At 48.8% G+C, this 19,649-nt stretch overlaps 1 long non-coding RNA gene across 1 annotated transcript in view; it reads right to left on the bottom strand.

The window, feature by feature from the left end:
- The window catches only part of LOC135228830 (uncharacterized), a 29,902-nt gene extending 10,253 nt beyond the window's left edge, over window positions 1–19,649 (bottom strand). Inside the window, exons 1-2 of the long non-coding RNA XR_010319704.1 lie at window positions 17,423–19,649; window positions 16,052–17,050 (exon numbers count right to left, since the gene is read on the bottom strand). This is a non-coding gene — a long non-coding RNA (uncharacterized LOC135228830). The remainder of the gene's footprint in view (window positions 1–16,051; window positions 17,051–17,422) is intronic.

The following is a 19,649-nucleotide window of genomic DNA, read 5'->3' as shown; positions in this document are numbered from 1 at the left end:
CACCTCAGAAGAAGTGGCGAGCTAAGTCTGAGAAATCCGCCAGTGAAAACCCTGTAGAGCTCGGGTCTACGCGATCACACGTGGGTGCCGTGAGTCGGAGTCGACTCCACGTCAGCCGACAGATAAGTACACGCCTGAGAAGGCCTCCTTGAGGTTTTGGCTGGAAAGACCACTGTAGCCCGGCTCGGCTTTGGCGTAAGCGTTCGGAGGGTAGAATTCTGAAGAAGGACCCGGAAGATGCCGGAAGCCGGGGCAAGGCAGGTGGGAACCACTGAGCTGCAATCGCTGTTTCCCTCTGGCCCACAAGGTGGCACCGGCGCCCACCGACAGCCATGGCTCCCCTGGACCAGGTCACATCCCGCGGACTCGGGCCGTGTGCGGCGAAACGGTTAAGTGCTTGGCTGCTAACCAGAGGGTCAGCTGTTCAAACCCACCAGCCGCACCACAGGAGAAAGGACCGGGCGATCTCCTCCCGTAAAAATCCCAGCCTTGGAAACTCTGGGGCGGTTCTACCCTGTCACAGTGGGTCACTATGAGCCAGAGCCGACTCCACGGCACCCAACGACCACAACCGCCAGGCAGTGGGTAGGGAGTCCCAGTGCAGACACACTGCTCAGGGGCACATTCACGGGTCTACACGTCACGCATCCCAAAAGGAATATCAAGGAATCACTGATAAGTAAGACACTGAATAAGATAATTAAGAAAAAAATGTCGTTGGCAGCAAGAACTGAGCTGTCTACCCCACAATCTTTTTTTAAATAATTTGTTATTGTTGTTAGTTGCTGTCAAGTCGGCCCCGACTTGTGATGAGCCCAGGTACATCATAACAAGATGTTGCCCCGTCCTGCACCATCTCCACAATCGTTGGCATAAAAACAAAACAAAAAAACCTGATTCCGACTCACAGCTGCTCTATAGGACAGAGTTTCCAAGGAGCTGCTGGTGGATTTGAACCACCGACCTTTGGGTTTAAGCAGCCGAGCTCTCAACCACAGCACCGCCAGGGAACCGGGGTTAAAAAATAACCAGAGCTCACTGAAATTTGCACATAGATTTTATTCTGAGCAGTTATTCTATGTGCGTCTAGGGAGGCCTGATTTTAATTCCTGAAAAAGCAAAGTGGCTCCAAGAATCTAGGCACAATGAGACTTATAAAGAGAAGCCAAACCAAGAAAAACCAAACCCATTGCCGTCAAGTTGATTGCGGCTCATAGCAACCCTATAGCACAGGGTAGAGCTGCCCCATAGGGTGTCCAAGGAGCAGCCGGTGTATTTGAACTGCCAACCTTTGGGTTAGCAGCCGAGCTCTTAACCACTGCGCCCCCAGGGCTCCCGTTTTAGGTTTATAGACAAACATCAGAAACTGCAGAGCTCCCACGCACCCTGCTCCCCGCTTCTCCCAGTAATATCTTACGTTCCTGTCGGCCCCACAATTTTTAACTGAACTTTTAAAAAGTAACATTTACTGTTTTTTTCCCCATTATAACAAATGTTTGTTGAATTGTCTATGTGTTGTGAAAACATTAGAAAGCACAAGGAAACAAGAGAAAGGAAGTAAAAATCTCAGGTATATTTGATATATCCAGGAGCAACTTCTGTTATCTCCGGCTTCCAGGAAAAGGCCCTTGTTTTGAGGCTGTTGGAGACGTGGAGCTGATTTCGGGGTTGCCCCTTCTTCAGTGGCGGAGCGGTCGCGCACTCAGCGCTAACCAAAAGGTCTGTGGTTCGCAGCCACCCAGCGGTGCCGTGGGAGAAAGACCTGGCAATCTGCGGCCATAAAGATCACAACTGAGAAAACGCTGTGGGGCAGTTCCACCCTGTCACATGGAGCCACGATGAGTTGGAATCAGCTGGATGGCCCCTAACAACAAAGGCTTTCTTCCGACCCTCTGCAGGAGCCAAGCTTCGGGATCCAAGTTCCAAGGACCACCATCTCCATTTCCAGAATATTCTAGTATCACCCACTCTGAGCTGTAATTTCTCAGTCTCTCTGGTGAACGTAAACCCAGCAAGGCTTTGTAAAAGGCTCTCAGGAATCTGGAGGACAATCCCATGCTGGTGTCTCCATCGGCCTCTAGTCTTGGTAAGATAATTACACTGGGTTGCAATTCACCATCAACTTGGAAATAACAGGAACAACTCAGCGTACAGTCCTTCCATCAGGACAGCTTCCTCTTGGCCGTGCCCACAGGCAGGCCTCTTCCTTGGCCCTCAGCCCTCAGCCCTGGGATCTCACTCTCAGCCCGGACTCCGTCCTGCTCAGGCAAGGGCCACAAAGAGCTTTAGCTTCACCAGTGGGCGCCTGGAGGCACCCCACTCCGCCAGGAAGCCTCCTGCCTGAAGGCACTCAGGTCTTTCGCTGTGAGCCTCAGTCTAGCCTGCCAGATCCACGCCACTGCTGCCTCGTGCCTTCCTCCGTGTTACAGTGCCCTCTGTCTCCTGGGTCTAGGGGGTTCTCAGCCCAGGGATCCCGGGTCCGAAGGACACGCTCTACTCCTGGCTCTTCTTTCTTGATGGTAGCAAGGTTCCCCCTCAGCCTCTGGGATTGGCTTCCTCTGAGCCTATCAGGATGACAAAACTGACCAATCTCCTACAAGGGTTCCATGCACCTTATTTGCATAGTCCCACCCCCTGCAAGGGTTCTATGCACCTTATTTGCATCAGCAAAACTGTCCCATCCCTTTGGTGGACCACAAGCACCTTATTTACATAGTCCCAGTCAATCAGTTTGTGCGAGTTATGAGACCATGACTAGAAAGGCCAACGGTGGTAACCCACTGCACCTCTACCACCCGTCTGTCAGTCGGTTGTGCTGTGTGACCGCCATGTTGCTATAACGCTGGAAGCTATGCTACTGGGATTCCAAATACCAGCAGCATCAGCCGTGGTGGACACGTTTCAGCAGACCTTCCAGACTAAGATTGGGAGGAAAGTCCTGATGATATGCTTCCAGAAATCGGCCGGAGAAAACCCTACGGAGCACAAGTGTCTGATTTCCAAGCCATCATGGGGACGGCCCAGGACCAGACACATTTGGATCTGGGGTCGTCATGAGTCGGGGGCGACTTGGGGGCAGCTAAGAGCAGCAACAGTCTATGGGGGCCTCCCTGGGTTGTGCAAATGGTGAGTGTGCTTGACTGCTAACAGAAAGGTTGGAGGTTCGAGTCCACCCAGAGGTCCTTTGGAAGAAAGGTCCTGTGATCTACTTCTGAAAAACCGGCTACTGAAAATCCCGTGGAGCACAGCTCTACTCTGACACACAAGGGGTCGCCATGAGTCAGAGTCAATTCCATGGCAACTGGCTGTCTGCAGACTGGAACCCAAAGTATTGCCAGTGTGGACCCAACAGTCGCAGCCTTGCTATCAAGAGCCTCAAAGAGGTAATCAGGATTGTGACAATTTTTGAAGATACCATTTCTAAAACTTTTACCACCGTTTGGTAACAAGTCCATTTTCACCCAAAGGACCAAATAGAAGCACAGGGATTTCGGTTCTTATCTCCTTTCTCTTATCCCCGTGTCCCCGTCCCTGAGAAAAGATTCTTCTGGGTTGGAAGAGGCAATAAGAAGACACGTTTTCCCCGAGCCGCCTTGGATAGGGAAAGTCTGCTGGCTGTCTTTCCCTCTCTTGTCCGGGATTTCCTCTCAACTTCTATGGCCGTTTACAGGGCTGGAGAGGACAGAGATGTCTTTTTCTGCCGGAGCTGAAGCTGAAAAGGACAGTTGTTGGGTTGACACTAGTAAATGGTGGTGTTGATACAGGCAGCCTGGAGGGGGCTGGGTGAGGGGGGTGACAGCTCCGTTGCACAAACAACTATAACTAAACCCTTAACCCTACATCGGCTACTTCTGACCTTACAACTGAGCAACTCCACAACAAGTGCGGCCCAATCCTTCTGCAATCCTAGCACGTCACCGCTGCGTCTCCGACTGAAGACACGGTGCCTCAGTGTGGTCAGCGGGCTTCCAGATAGAAGCCCCAAGCCTAAGCTGTCTCCCAAACTCAGGATGGAATCCTGGGTACCTGCAATCCACCTGTCCCTGTGCCCCAAAGATACTGCCAGCAGACACTTATACCCCAGAATGAAGACAGCTGCGATGGGCCACGACAAACCCAAAAAAACAGTTGCGGCTGAGTTGGCCCCGACTCATGGCGCCCCCATCCGTGTGTGTCAGGGTAGAGTTGAGCTCCACAGGGTTTTCAATGGCTGATTTTTTGAAAACAGGTGGCCAGACCTTTCTCCTGCGGTGCCTCGGTGTGGGTTTAAATTGCCAACCGTTCAGCACCACCTGGGGACTCCTTCAAGGAAATTAAGTGTTTTATTTGAAAGATCAAGCAAGACAGATGTTAGCACAAACTATTTACAAGAAGGTGGCACAGACAGTGAACATGCTCCACTTCTAAGTGAAAGGTTGGTGGTTAGAGCCCACCCAGAGGCACTGCGGAAGAAAGGCCTGGCAACCTAGTCCCAGAAAATCAACCACCGAAAACCCTGTGGGACATGGTTCTACTCTGACACACGCAGGGTCGCCACGAGTCAGGGTCGGCTCTGCAGCACCTGGTTTGGTTTGGGTTTATTTACAACAAAGCCCTTCTTTTGTTCCTTCTGGAAACCAATTGGACAAACATCGCCACAAGGTTTTAGATCAAAGGACGGACGTAAATGTCAGTCAAAGGTTTCTCGGAGAACTTTTTCCCATTACAAAGAGTACGTTTTGCCTGGAATTATTACCTCCTTTAACAAAAAGCACATTTTTATCTGAGGGAGAAAAAAAAAAGCAATTATGCTATTCAATTCGTGGCTACAAAGATGTACTGTAATATAAAGTAATAAAGAAGAAAAAACAATATAAAGTAAGAAGCAGACAGATTAAGTTATGTAATAGAAACCTGAGAGAGAACCAAACGCCGTTTGGTTTATTGAGAAAGCTTTTACGAGCATGTAATCAATAATAAAGTTTATACACGCTGTCTTGCGACTTGATTAAAAAATTCTTCTACTTATTAAATAATTCTATATTGTTTTGAAAAACAAAGAAACGGCTGCAGGGGCTCTCGGGGTCATTTTTCTGCAGGAGAGCTGTCGGAATTCCGCACAACGCTGCTGAGTTTAGGCATCCCTTCCTCCAACGCTGGCTTTAAATTCTAGAACAATTCAAGTTGATCGTGAAAAGGGTTTACTTTTGTCACCGTTTACGTTCCTTGAAGGATGTGGGGAAAGGGCAGAGACTCAAAGGTGCTCAAAAGGAGGAGCACGCGTTACCCAAATGTTATCATTTCTAGAAAGAAATGGCATGACTGTGATTGAACACAGTTTTTTTCAACCTGTATGAAAATAATAAAGAGCTTTAATAACAAATGGATTCGGTATTTGAGCTAGAGAGCTTCTAGGCCGGGCCGTCCAGAGCAGAGCCCGAAGATTCCTGCAAGAATAAGGGGTGGTTGTAATATCATGGGAGACGCGGGTGGCGTAGTGGTTAAGAGCTACAGCTGCTAACCGAGGGGTCGGCAGTTCAAATCCGCCAGGCACTCCTTGGAAACCCTATGGGGCAGTTCTGCTCTGTCCTATAGGGTTGCTGTGAGTCGGAACCGACTCGGCGGCACTGGGCTCTGGGTAATATCATGAGACTCCCTGAGTGGTGCAAACCGTTCACACGCTCAGCTGCTAATCAAAAGGCTGGGGGTTCGAGTCCACCCAGAGGCACCTTGGAAGACAAACCTGGAGATCTGCTTCTGAAAAATTGGCCGTTGAAAACTCTATGGAACACGGTTCTACTCTGACACACATGGGGTCGCCATGAGTCAGCGTCAACTCAGTGACAACTGGTCTTTAGAAGTCCCTGAGTGGCACAAACGGTTGACGTGCTTGGCTGCTAACTGTAAGGCTGGAGGTTCGAGCCCACCCGGAGGTACCTCGGAAGAAAGGCGTGGCACCTACTTCTGAAAACCCAGACACCGAAAGCCCTGAAAAGGGGCACAGCTCTGCTCTCACACCTCACACACGTGGGGGCGACAGAATTCAGAGTCAACGCCACGGCCACCGGAAAAAAAAAAAAAAAAACCTCTTCGTTGGGGTCTCAGTGAGGGTCTGAGCAGTCTAGGCATGTCTGAAATTCCAACAGGGCCAAAGCGGCACCGTACGGGGTCCAGGATGAGTCAGGACCCAAAGGGATATTCTTGCGTTATCACCGAGATCCAGCAACAAACACGATATGCGTGCTGGGTGGGAAGGGCACACCTAACTAGCCACAAGAAAGTGGGCTCCCCTGGGTCTGTCGGAAGGCCACAGAGGGCTCCCCTAAGTGAGCCCGCTGCCAGGGAAAGTTTGGGACCCGGCCATCGGAAGACACAGACACTCTCTGCAGCTGGGAGGGAGACGTGGAGTCTTCTGCCAGGAGGAAGGGAAGCTTCGTGCAGAAAGCCCCTTGGGGTGAATTCTCCCCCAGCTCTGAACCCTGAAACCGGAGGTTAGCTGTATGTAGCCTTTCATACGCAGAGCGGAGGAAGGCCAAGAAGAATGCTAACAAGCCTGGGAATCTCTTAGTCTCCCACCCGGAATAGCACAGCTGGGCATCTCATCCTTCCCCCAGCTGCCCTCCAAAAATAGAGCCTCCCGGATTCCGCTATCGGGTGCCTGGCCGTCTGCGTGCTCTGCAGGGGGGTGTTTTTAGAGTGTTGACATTCAGGCCACTTGTTCTGTGGCCAGAAATAAACTCCTGTGTGCAGATGCCTAAGACGTTACCGGAGACCTGGCACCACCTGTTGGCCTCCCTTCTTTTTACAGAAGGCCACAGGGTGCAGTGAAGGTAAATAACCGCCCCCAGCTCAGCGGCAGACTCGTGGGGACACGGACCCTCCGCCTGCAGCCTCCTCCTGCTGAAGATGCATTTGGGGTCCCCCCGTGTGCTCTTGACGCTAGCTGATCCCACAGTGACTGCTTCCAATTTTGTTTTTAACAGTTGCTCCCCAGGGAACCCCTTGCTGTCGTGTTGATCCCTGCTCAGGGCGGCTCCACGCGTGTCAGAGAACTGTGCTCCATAGGGTTTTTCATGAGTCATTTTTTCTGGAAGTAGATCCCCAGGCCTTTCTTCCGAGGCACGCTGGTTGGACTCGAACCTCCAGCCTTTCGGTTAGCAACGGGACATGTTAACCATGTGCATCCCCAGGGGGTGGTGATCAAACTTCCAAAAATCAGCCACTGAAAACCCTATGGAGGGAAAACGCAGGACAGAATTTCAAATACTCGTGGAGCCCAGACTTTCTGGAGCCATGGAGGCTGGATGAGCCCCTGAAACTATTGCCCTGAGATAATCTTAAACCAAAAATAACCCCTGAAGTCTCCTTAAAACTGAACGTTAGCTTAGCTTGACTAGGAAAGAATGTCTGCCTTGAGCGTTAGGCTCTTTTAAGGCCTACCTGTAAGGGGCCTATATGGGATCACACTGACAACAGCAAATGGCAAGATTAGGTGGGAACCTGAAGGGGCGGTCAGGGTACGTGAATGGAAGTGGGACACTCAGAAAAAAGGGTGAGAATGCTTGGGCAATTTGAAGAACGTGATCAATGTCACTGAGTCGTTCATCGTAGAAACTGTTGAACCGATGTACGTTTTGCTGTGTATACTCTCAACAACAAAATAAATAAGATTAAAAAAAAAAACAAAAACCCATGGAGCAGAGTTCTACTCTGACACACACGGGGTTGCCATGAGTTGCATTCGACTCCCTGGCGCCTGGTTTTGTCTTCTTTCCTCCCTAATGCGTCTCACCGGGGTTATTTGTGTGTATCGTGGCCACTGTCTTTGTCCCTCACGCGGGAGCTTAGGAAGCCAGAGCTCAGGCGTCTTCTTGGCTATCATCTATCTATCAATCATCTATCTATCTATCTATCAGTCAAGGGCTCCCTTCTCAGACCTCCAAGGACACTTAGTTCACGCTTTGAGTCCCTGGGCGGTGCCAATGACTCACATGCTTGGCTGCTCACTGAAAGGTTGGAGGTTCAAGTCCACCCAGAGGTACCACAGAAGAATGGCCTGGCAATCTACAACGCAAAAACCAGCCATTGAAAGCCCTGTGGGGCACAGTTCTACTGTGAGGCACATGGGGTCACTGTGAATCAGAACTGACTCAAGGGAAGCTGGTTTTATTGTTCTTATTAATTAAGGCACTTAATTGCTTCCTAAGACTCTGCTCCGAGTTCAGCACACGCCAGCGTTTGGTTTGTGCTTCGATTAAGGTGTGAGGACATCGCACTGCAGCCGTCCCTGCACCCTGAGCCCCCGCCTGACTCCGAGGGCCACAGCCTACGCCCCTTGCACCCCCAGAGCCAAGCACACAGAACCTGGTGAATAGGCAGGTCCATCAAGTGTTTGTGGGTGTGAGCAGCCGAACCCACGTGCAAACAAATGGCTCCGCCTGCAAGGTGAGAGTTATATTTTCCATGAAAAATGTCGTTGCTGGTAGAATAGATGGACCTGCACGTAGACCAGCCTGAGGCCCTGTGCAGCCTCGCCTCGTGTGTGGCTCTTTTGGGGAACGCTCACGTGGTTGTCGCCCCCACCAACGCTCCTATGTTTCCCACTCCCTGTGGAGGCCAGTGGAAGGCTCATGCATCTCTGGCCCCGAGGTGAGCTGACCTGTTCCCACACCTGGTCACGGGGGCAGGCAGTGCCTTCATCCTACAGATTTAAGGGGTGGAGAGACTCAGGTCAGAAACCTCCCCCAGACATGAGTTCTGAACAAGAACAGCTACCTGTCTTCTATCTACCTATCTGTCTACCTCTAAGGAGCCCTGGTGGTGCAGTGGTGAAGCACTCGGCTGCTAACCAAAAGGTTGGCAGTTCTAATCCACCAGCTGCTCTGCAAGAGAAAGATGTGGTAGTCTGCTTCCGTAAAGATTACAGCCTTGGAAACCCTGTGGGCAGTTCTACTCGCTGTGAGTCGGAATCAAGTCCACGGCAACAGGTATCTCTATCTATCTGTCTGTCTGTCTGTCTATCATCTATGTATCTATCATCTATCTATCTATCTATCTATCTATCTATCTGTCTGTCTATCCGTCCATCAACCTATCATCTATCATCAATACCTGTCTTACCTATCTCTACCATCCATCCAACTGTGGTTGTTGTTAGGTGCTGTCGAGTCGGTTCTGACTCACAGTGACCCCGTATTACAGAACGGAACACTGCCGGGTCCTGCGCCACCCTTACAATCGTTGTTGCACTTTGAGCCCATGGTTGCAGCCACTGTGTCAATCCACCTTGTTGAGGGTCTCCCTCTTTTCCGCTGACCCTGTACGTTACCAAGCACGATGTCCTTCTCCAGGGACTGGTCCCTCCTGATAACATGCCCAACATATGTAAGATCCAGTCTCAACCTACTCGCTTCTAAGGAACATCCTGGCTGTATTTCTTCCGAGACAGATTTGTTCTATCTACTACCTATCTCTTCTATATTTATCTCTAGCTACCATCTATCTGTCTATATTACCTATATCTATCCATCTCTTATCTATACGCATATCTGTATATCTACCTACCTATCATCTGTCAATTTGTATATCTTATCCATCTATATCGTGCACACCTCTTATACATATTATCTATCTATATATTCATCTATATATCTATCTATTTGCCAATCTATATATCTACTTCATCTATCTGTCATCTGTATCCCTTTCATCTGGAAGGAAAATCAAGTTCAATGCGTGAGTGACACCTTTCGGACTCAAGCACCAACCGTCTTTGAGCATTACAGCGGAAGACGTTAAATTGATTCAGGCAAACACATCAGTTCTGGTTTAAAATAGGTCAGAAAGTGAGTTAATTGCTCACTTGCTGTAACCCAGTTTTGACTGTGCCACCTGCCCTGTCGTTAGAAAATGCGATTCAACAGAAAAGTTCACAAACTGTTGAAGGGAGAAGTGCCGGCACCTCTCACCCCACTAGAGCAGTGAGAAGGGGGCATGCTGGGAGCCCGGCTTTGCTCCTGTTGGAAGTGTGGGCTGCACCCGGAGGCTGGGGATTTTACACCCACTTAGAGAGCACGGCTGCTACATCCTAGGGAAGTGTACTGAGGAAACCCTGGTGGCGCAGTGGTTAAGAGCTCCAGGTACTGACCAAAAGCTCGGCAGTTCTGAACTACCAGGCGCACCTTGGAAACCCTATGGGGCAGTTCTACCCTGTCCTGTGGGGTCTCTGTGAGTCAGAATTGACTCGATGGCAACAGGTTTGGTTTTTGGTTTGGTTGACGGCATGTCTACTGGATCACAAAAAACTGTACTGAGAAAACCATTGCCCTGAGATAATCTTTAAACCTTCAACAAAAAAATACCCCTCAAGTCTTCTTAAAACCAATCATTTACCTTAACTAGCAAAGAAAGTCGGCCTCGAGCGTCATGCTCTTTTAGAGAACTACCTGTTGTAGTTAGGAGAGTCAGTTGTGACTCATAGGGACCCTACAGGAGAGAGTAGGACTGCCCCCATGGGGTTTCTGGGGAGCGGCTGGGGGGTTCAAACTGCCGACCTTTTGGTTAGCAGCCATAGCTCTTAACCACTGCACCCCCAGGGCTCCCTTCACGTGGCCGTGTCCCCTGTGTCTTCTCCTTTTCTGTCTCTTGTAAGAATAATGTGATAAATTCTAACTCAAAAAGAAAGACCAGACTTGCTGGCTGACAGAGACTGGGGAAACCCTGAGAGTGTGGCCCCCGGACACCTTTCCAGCTCAATAATGAGACCGCTCCTGAGGTTCACCCTTGACGTGCGATCAAGTTGACAACAGCAGCTTCACAGATTAGATTGGAAGTTTAGGGGGCAGTGAGTTTATGTTAATGGGGCAGAACAACTCAGCAAAGGAGGGTGAGGATGGCTGCACGACTTAAAGGATGTCATCAACGTCACTGCATCGTACATGTAGAAATTGTTGAATCGGTCTATGTTTTGCTGTGTCTATTCTCAACGTTTTTTTGTTTTTTTTTTAAAGAAACAGACACAAGAAAAGTACAGCTAGAAGTACGGCATGTTTACCGTTTCCTCGTCATCTAAAACCATCTTGCCTCATGCACGCCTGTGTGCTCAGCGCGGGATGGGCGCTGTCCCCAGAAGAGCCCCCGTTTCTGCTCCACCAGCAAACAGCACATACGAGGGCAAGGGCATCTCTGTACCCGAAACGCCTGACACGGTTCGTCGTGGTGGAGGAAGAGTTAATCACATACTGGGACACTGGAGCCGGAAGGTAATTCTGCTAAAGCAAGGCACGCTGTGAGTTCCTGAAATCTGCTGGTGCTCAGTCTCTTGGCGTGAGCGCACGGCCTCAAAATAAACCGAGTTCTGTGTTGCCAACACAAGACCGTAACCCCAGCTGTTCTCTCGAAGGGCATTTTTTCCACGCTGGCTTCTGAGGGCAGCGAACACAGCAGATGGTCTGGCCGGCTGCATCAGGATGTCCTCGTGAACTCTCACGGTGGAGGGAGGAGGAACCTGGGGTCTGCAGCAGGCTGGTCTGACCAGATTGTAGCCAAACACCCCACCACCCGGGACCTCTGCTCCCATGGGAAAGTTGCCTTCATTTCCCCATGTCTCCCACTGTATGAGGGTCCTGGGGCGGCCGTAACAAAGTACCACAAGGGGTCAGCAGGGCTGCACTCCCTCCAGAGGCACTAGGGAAGGATCCTTCCTCTTCCAGTTTCTGGCGTTCCTGGGCTTGTGGCCGCGTCACCCCAGTCTCTGCTCCATCTTCACGTGGTCGTCTCCCCTGTGTCTTCTCCTTTTCTGTCTCTTGTAAGAATAATGTGATAAACTCTAACTCAAAAAGAAAGACCAGACTTGCTGGCTGACTGAGACTGGGGAAACCCTGAGAGTATGGCCCCCGGACACCCTTCCAGCTCAAAAACGAGACCACTCCTGAGGTTCACCCTTCAGCCAAAGACTGAACAGGCCCATAAAACAAAACGAGACTAACGGGGCACATCAGCCCCGGGGCAGGGACTGGAAGGCAGGAGGGGACAGGAAAGATGGTAATAGGGAGCCCAGGGTTGAGAAGGGAGAGTGTTGACACGTTGTGGGATTGTTAACCACGTCATACAACAATGTATGTACAAACTGTTAGATGAAAAACTAGTTTGTTCTATAAACCTTCATCTAAAGTTCAAATAATAATACATGTGATTGTACTGGGCCTGCCCAGATAACCCAGGATCATCTCCCCATCCTTAATTTGTGGCTTAACAACAGCTGTGGCTGCTAACCAAAAGGTTGGCCGCTCCAACTTCTGACACCCTCCCTATAGGGCAGTTCTACTCTGTCCTATAGGGTTGCTGTAAGTCAGAATAGACTCGACAGCGATGGGTTTTTGGGTTTTAACTTGTGGCAGCGTCCCTCCATTCTCCGGCTCCCGCTTCCCCATGGATTTCAGGTCCCCTGATAACCCACGATGATCTCATCTGGAGACCCACAGTGACTTTGCAGGGGTGATCTAAGTTAGGGTTCTTGAAACGAGATCCTCCTGGATTTTCTGGGGGACCCAAAATCCAATGCCTGGTGTTCTTGTAAGAGGAAGGCAGAGAGGGTTAGAATTAGACACAGACCCATGTGAAGAGGGAGGGTGCCTTACCCGGCCCCGACACACCCCTCAGCCCTAGGCAACCACCAGTCTCCTTTCTGTCTCTGTGGGCTTACTATTCTGGACGTTTCATAGGAATGAGATCATACGTAAGCTTTTGTGTCTGGCTTCTTTTGCTCACTGTGATGTTCTCAAGCTTCATCCGTGATGTAGTGTGTATCAGAACTTCACCCCTTTTTATGGCTGACTCATATTCCATTGTGTGGGCGCACCTCAATTTGTTTATCCATTCATCTGCTGACAGACACGTTGCTTCCATCTTTGAGCTATCCTTCACGGTGCGAGTGTGAACACGCGCATACACACATTTGTTTGAGTACCTGTTTTCATTTCTCTTTTGTGTACCTAGGAGTGGAATTGTTGGGTTATATGGTAATTCTGGGGTCTCCTGGTGGCGCAAGAAACCTTGGGGGTGTAGTGGTTAAGAGCTACAGCTGCTAACCAAAAGGTCAGAAGTTCAAATGCACCAGGTGCTCCTTGGAAACCTTATGGGGCAGTTCTACTCTGTCCTATAGGGTCGCTATGACTCGGAATCGACTCGATGGCAATGGGTTTGCTTTTTTTTTTTTTTGGTTTTGGGTGGTGCAAATGGCTAAGCATTTGGCTACTAACCAAAAGGTTGGAGGTTCGAGTCCACCCAGAGGCACCTCAGAAGAGAGGTCTACTTTCGAAAGAACACAGCCGTTGAAAACCCAGTGACACAAATGGGGTCACCATGAGTTGGAATCAACTGGACAGCCACCGGTTAGGTTTTCGGTATGGTAATTCTGTGTGCGACTTTTTGAGGAAGTTCAGGTTAGGTTGTCAGCTTGGTAATTCTCTGTGTGACTTTTTGAGGAAGTTCAGGGTGTTTCTCCTCCCTCCCCTTACAATACACATCGGAGGTAACACCCCCTTTTGTAAGCTCTCCCACTGGCTTCTCAGCCCCTCACAAAGCCCCAGTGACCTGGCTGGCCTCTCCACCCCCAGCCTCATCTTGTCATGACCTCTGTTCCAGCCCCCTGGCCGTGGCTCTGCCCAGACCCACCGACCTCATCCCTGCTTCGGCCCCTCACCTGCTGGTGTCTCGCCTGGGACCCTTCCCATGTTTGCTGGGATGACTGCTTCTAGTCATCCTGTCTCTGGACCACTGAGATGTGAGGAGCCCCCCAGACACTCTGCACCATCCGGGGACGGACTACCAATAAACCAATAAGCAATCTGGGGGCCCTAATCTGCGGTGTACAATTTTACCTGTTTCTTACCACGTCACGTGAAATTGTGCACTAGAGATTAGTAAGGACACAATTAAGCCTGTGTGTACTTTGCTACTGCAAGCTGGTGCGCACCTTGCTTACTGGCTAATCCACTGTGCAACCACCGCAGGGAACCTAACACGCCAAGAGATCACTCAGCACCACTTATTCACTTGTCTCTTCAGTCCATGAAATGGGACCTTGATTGCTGTCTTCACTGGTCAACGTCCTCGGCCATGGTTGAAGAACCACCGAGCCATTCTCCAGAGTGGCTGTACCAGTTTGCATTCCCACCAGCAGTTTCCCTGGGCCCTCGCCTCATCCACTGATGGTAGGGACACAAAATGGTACACCCACACTGGAAAATGGTTCAGAAATTCCTCAAAAAGTTAAATGCAAAGCTACCATGTGACCCAGCAATTCCACTTTTAGGTATGTACCCAAGAGACTTGAAAGCAGAGACTCAACCAGACTTGTGCACCAGTGTTCACTGCAGTGCTATTCGCAACAGCGAAAAGGTGGAAACAACCCAAGTGTCCATCAACAGATGAGTGGGAAAATGGTACATACACTCTGCCATAAAGAGAAATGAAGTCCTGATGCATGCTACAACGTGGGCGGACTTTGGAAATGATATGCTGAGTGAAATAAAACCCACAACCAAACCTGTTGCTGTCAAGTTGATTCTGACTCATAGCAACCCTGTAGGACAGAGTGGAATGGCCCCATAGAGTTTCCAAGGAGCGGATGGTGAATTCAAACTGCCAACCTTTTGATTAGCAGCTGAGTTCTTAACCACTGGGCCACCAGGTCTCCTGAGTGAAATAAGTCAATCACAAAAGGACAAAAATTACATGATCTCACTAATATGAAATACTTAGACAAGGCAAATGTATAGAAGTCAGAGTTCCATGGTAGTTACCTGGGGCGGGAGGGACAGGGAGAGGTGGGAATCCCACTTTAGGTGGCTTTGAGTTTTTGTCTACGGGCATGGAAAACACGGCAATGGATACTGGCCATGGGTATACAGCATGTTGCTGTCATCGGTCTCACTGAATTGCACACGTGAAAAACATCAAACTGGCAAATGTTGTGCGGTCTATATTTTTACAACAATAAAAATTTCTTATTGGACTTAAAAAACATCTGGAAGCAAAAACACCTATGTAAACAGCATTTATACTTTTCTGTATTTCTCAGGTTTTCTCCCATCTGTGCTTGTCACTTTTACAATCAGAAAAAAAAAAAAAATTCGGTTTTGTAATACAGTGATTTAAGTCACTACTCCTGGCTATCAGAAATACAACCCTGTGTCAGTAAAAAAAAAAAAATTACACATTTCACCAACTACACTCTGAGCCAAATGTAGGTCTCAAGAAGGGAAAAAAAAAAAAGCTTCCACTCTTCAAGTACTTGGCCTCCTTGCTCAGCTTACTTAAAACAATGCTGACTGAAAAAGAGGAAAGTCTCACATCCAAGATCCTAAGACTTTCTGCGTCCTTAATTTCAGGGGTAAAAATCCATGCCATGGCAAAAGTACTATTTCTAACGTATCACGTAAGCTAAAGAATTATCTAGAAAACTTTGCTTTTTCTTAGAGAAAAACGAGTAAGCTATTTTCTAGAACTATACATTCCTGAGATGAGGAATATTGCATTCTCTATTATTAGTTCCTAAACTTATTTATATCCAAGGTCCCTGGGTGGTGCAGTTTGCACTCAATTACCGACTTAAAGGTTGGCAGTGCGAGCCCACCCAGTGGTGCTACACAAGAAATGCCTGGCAATCTCCTGTAAAGATTACAGCCAAGAAAACCCTGTGGAGCACAGTTCTACTCTAACACATAGGATCACCATGAGTTGTTAGGATATTTATATCCCAACCTTTTCCAAAATAATTTTCACATAAATTTATTTTGTAAATCATGAGGGTAGCTACTTCAAGTTTGGACAACGGAGAAAAAAAAATTTTTTTAATCACCTGTTATCTCTATCACGCTAGCGCTAAAACTATTTCACTTTTGAGTATTACTTTCCAGTCTTTTTCAAAGGCCATTTTTATAGAGAATACATTTTTATTTTTGTCAATGTGGCTTTCTTGCTTACCTGAAAAATGCATTTCCCTACATGGTCCTCGAGTTCACCATCTGTGCTATTGCAGGCCATTTTGAGTAAAGACACCGTAACTTACCAAACTGTTCTTGTATCGTCGGTCATCTCCATTGCTTTCAATTTACCACTTTACAGCTCATACCGTGATGAAGATTTGTGCTCATTTTTGGCATTATTTCCTTAGAAGAGCTTTGCAGAGTTAGGATTGTTGTATCAACACTGTGAGCCTTTTCAGGGCTCTCAAAACATGTTACAAAGTTGCTCCCAAAGGGAATTTAAGGCACTCAAAAGGGAGACAATGTCTCATTAAATTAAAACAGAGGCTGACCACCCGGTGTGAGGGCACTAGTGGTTCAGCGGCGGAGCTCTCGACTTCCATGTGGGAGACGCAGGTTCAATTCCTGGGCAAGGCACCCCCGCTACCTGCCTGTCGGTGGAGGCTTGCCTCTTGCTATGATGCTGAACAGGCTTCAGCGGAGCTTCCAGTCTACGAGGCACTATGAAGAAAGGCCTGGTGAGCTACTTCTGAAAATCAGCCAACGAAAACCCCTTGGATCACTACGGTCCAATCCGAATGCAATCATGAGGACGGCTCAGGGCCAGGTAGCACTTCATTCTGCTGTGCTTGGGGTCACCGTGAGTCGGGGCCCATTTGATGGCAGCGACAATTCTCAAGAGCCTCACTTTATGTCCCACGCAGGCCTTCGGTTTCTGTTTGGATCAGCCTGAAGCATGATTTTCTAGGTCGTCACACGTTTCCACGATGCAGCAGAAATTATACATAACGACATGCTTCTAATTTTCAAAGGCCTCGGAAGAATTAATCACAGTGGCGTCATTGGTGTCTCGGCAGATCCACCAGCCCCTCCGTGTCTGTTACAAAGACACCCGTCTTTCTTCGCACGCAGTATTTGCAGCGTGAATCAGGGCAAACGGCCGCTGCCTTTGCGCTCGGCTGCTGTTGCATTTGACATGCCATCCTGCACATTAACCCTTAATCTCTGACCATTCTTCGTGCCGTGGAGATGTCGGTAAGGTGAGCGGTCCCGTCTCCGCGGCGTAAATGTTCTTTCTGCACCTTATGAGAATACCGAATAACTTCATTATTTTTTTTTCAATACAAGAGTGAATTCTGCCGTTTGATTACCTGAACCAGGAATGTTTCCATACGCCACCCATCACCCCGGCCAGTGCAAAACGCTGAATATTCAGATTAAATTGGAACCTTTTCCCTATGAATAAGGAATTTGATTCTCTTCTATAATATACACTGTCTCTGGGGAGAGGAAATTGAGTTGAACGTCGCTGTAGGCAAGTCAGGAAATTGTATTATCCAAACACAAAATTCTTTTCCTGATCATCAAAACCTGAAGCTCGGCCATGGGGAGCTGGGGGTCAGGACAAGATTCAATTAGAGATGAAAATGGAAAAGGTGCATTTTCCAACTTACCTTTTATTTTCCCAAACAAGTGGCAGCAAGGAGTACGTGGGGACAGAGGGGGGCTTGTCAAGGGCTGGGAGCTCTGGCAGACGGATAGGGAAGCAGTCATCACGAGTCACAAGGAGACAGTGCTCAGGCTGGGTGTCCACCCAGGATAGACCACGCTGTGTGTCCAGAGAGCTCATGGACCCTCCTGCCAGTCCCCGGAAGACCCCTGAGATGAAGCACACAATTTTAATCCTTTCCTCTGGAGGTTTTAGGGACACACACGTGAGCTAGGCTTCTCTGAGTGGCACAAACAGTTCATGCATTCAGCTGCTTATCAAAAGGGTGGGGGTTCGAGTTCACCCAGAGGTGCCTTGGAAGAAAGGCCTGGCAATCTACTTCCAAAAAATCAGCATTGAAAACTCTATGGAGCACAGGTCTACTCTGATTGAAACAAACTATTGTCCAATACAGTCGTCAAGAGGGCAGTGGTGGTTCCGTGGTAAAAGCGTCACCTTTCACACAGGAGACAGGAGTTCAATTCCTGGCCAGAACACCTCACGCATTGCCACGAGTTCAATTCCTGACCAGAGCACCTCACGCATAGCCACCACCCGTCTGTTGGTGGGAGGCTTTTGTGCTGTGATGCTGAACAGGTTTCAGTGGGGCTTCCAGACTGAAACAGACTAGGAAGAAAGGGCTGCCCATCGACTTCTGAAAACCCACCAGTGGGAACCCTGTGCGTCACAACACCCTGGTCCACAACCCATCATGGAGACGCTGCGGGAGCCGGCAGCCAAGAGTCAGAGCTGACTCGAGAGCAGCTCGCAACAACTGAGAAGCGCTTCTCCCCTTCCCTTCACTCAGTCCATGCTCCTCGTCTCATGTCTCCCTCACAATTCTACATTGCCTTGTGCAACTCCACAGGGTGTTACAGAATCGTTTTGTCCCCCTCCCTGTCCCAGGAGATGGCAAAGTCCTTGAGATAACGAACTGTTTATTTATCTACGTCCTCAGGCAGACAGTATGCACTCGCGGGACCTGATACTAACTCGTTTAACGATGCTTTGTTCCAATCTGTAATCAATTAAGTGAGAAAGACTGACAGAGGCAGGCAAGCCAGCAGCGAGGAGTCACAGCTCCTAACAAAGCGTCACAGCTGATAACCAGAAACCACCACCTGCTGTCAAGTGACTCTGACTCATGGCGCCCCCGAGTGTGTCCGAGTAGACCTGCGCTCCACGGGGTTTTCAATGGATGATTTTTCAGGAGATCACCAGGCCTTTCTTTCTCAGCACATCTAGGTAGGCTGGAACGTCCAACCTTTCGGTTAGTGGCCAAGAGCTTTAACTGTTTGGGTTTACAGCTGATAAACCCAGAAAACGCAGGGCCATAGAGTCGATTCCGACTCATAACGACCCCACAGGGTTTCCAAGGCTGTAGGTCTCTGCAGAAGCACAGTGCCACATCTTTCTCCGGAGGAGCTGCTGGCGGTTTCAAGCTGCTGACCTCTTGGTTAGCAGCCTATCGCTTTAACCACCGCGCCTCCAGGGCTCCTTTTATAGCTGATAGCTGTACGAAAACAACAAAAAGCAGACCCAAAGCCTGAGCAGGGTACTACACACAGCCTCTGAGCTTCTGAGTTCACTAAACGTCAGTATTTAAAACTGTGATATTCAATCAAGAAAATAAGTGAAATTCTAAAAAATAGTATTGTAAATACCATAAAACCATGCAGATATATTATTTCTCTAAAAACTCTTTTGTGTGCTAACAAAGCGTGAAGGCAAATTTGAACAGTTCCAATCTTTTAAGCGTTCAGGATTTTTCAGTTCTTTTAGGATGCTCCTTAGAGGGAACGTTGGTAAGACTGCATCTTATATACTTTGGACATGTTATCAGAAGGGATCAGTCCCTGAAGAAGGCCATCACATGCTTGGTAAAGCAGAGGGTCAGCGATAGAGAAGAAGGCCCTCAAAGAGACGGACTGACACAGTGGCTGCAACAACGGGCTCAAACATAACGATGACTGTGAGGTGGGCTCAGGACCGGGCACTGTTTCATCCTGTTGTATACAGGGTCGCTATGAGTCGGAACCGACTCGACGGCACCTAACAACAACAACAACTAAAAAAAATTGCTATGGCTTCATTTCATTTTTGTTCAATGCCCTTATTCTTTTGAGCTTTTCAAAATGGGTGCTAATGATACAAAATTATTTTTTAAATCACCAGCTCAGTATGGCATTTTA

This window comes from Loxodonta africana, chromosome X (genome assembly GCF_030014295.1).
Source record: "Loxodonta africana isolate mLoxAfr1 chromosome X, mLoxAfr1.hap2, whole genome shotgun sequence".
NCBI classification, from domain to species: Eukaryota; Metazoa; Chordata; class Mammalia; order Proboscidea; family Elephantidae; genus Loxodonta; species Loxodonta africana.
The sequence above is the reverse complement of the archived record's forward strand: the minus strand, read 5'-3'. Positions and strand labels throughout refer to the sequence as shown.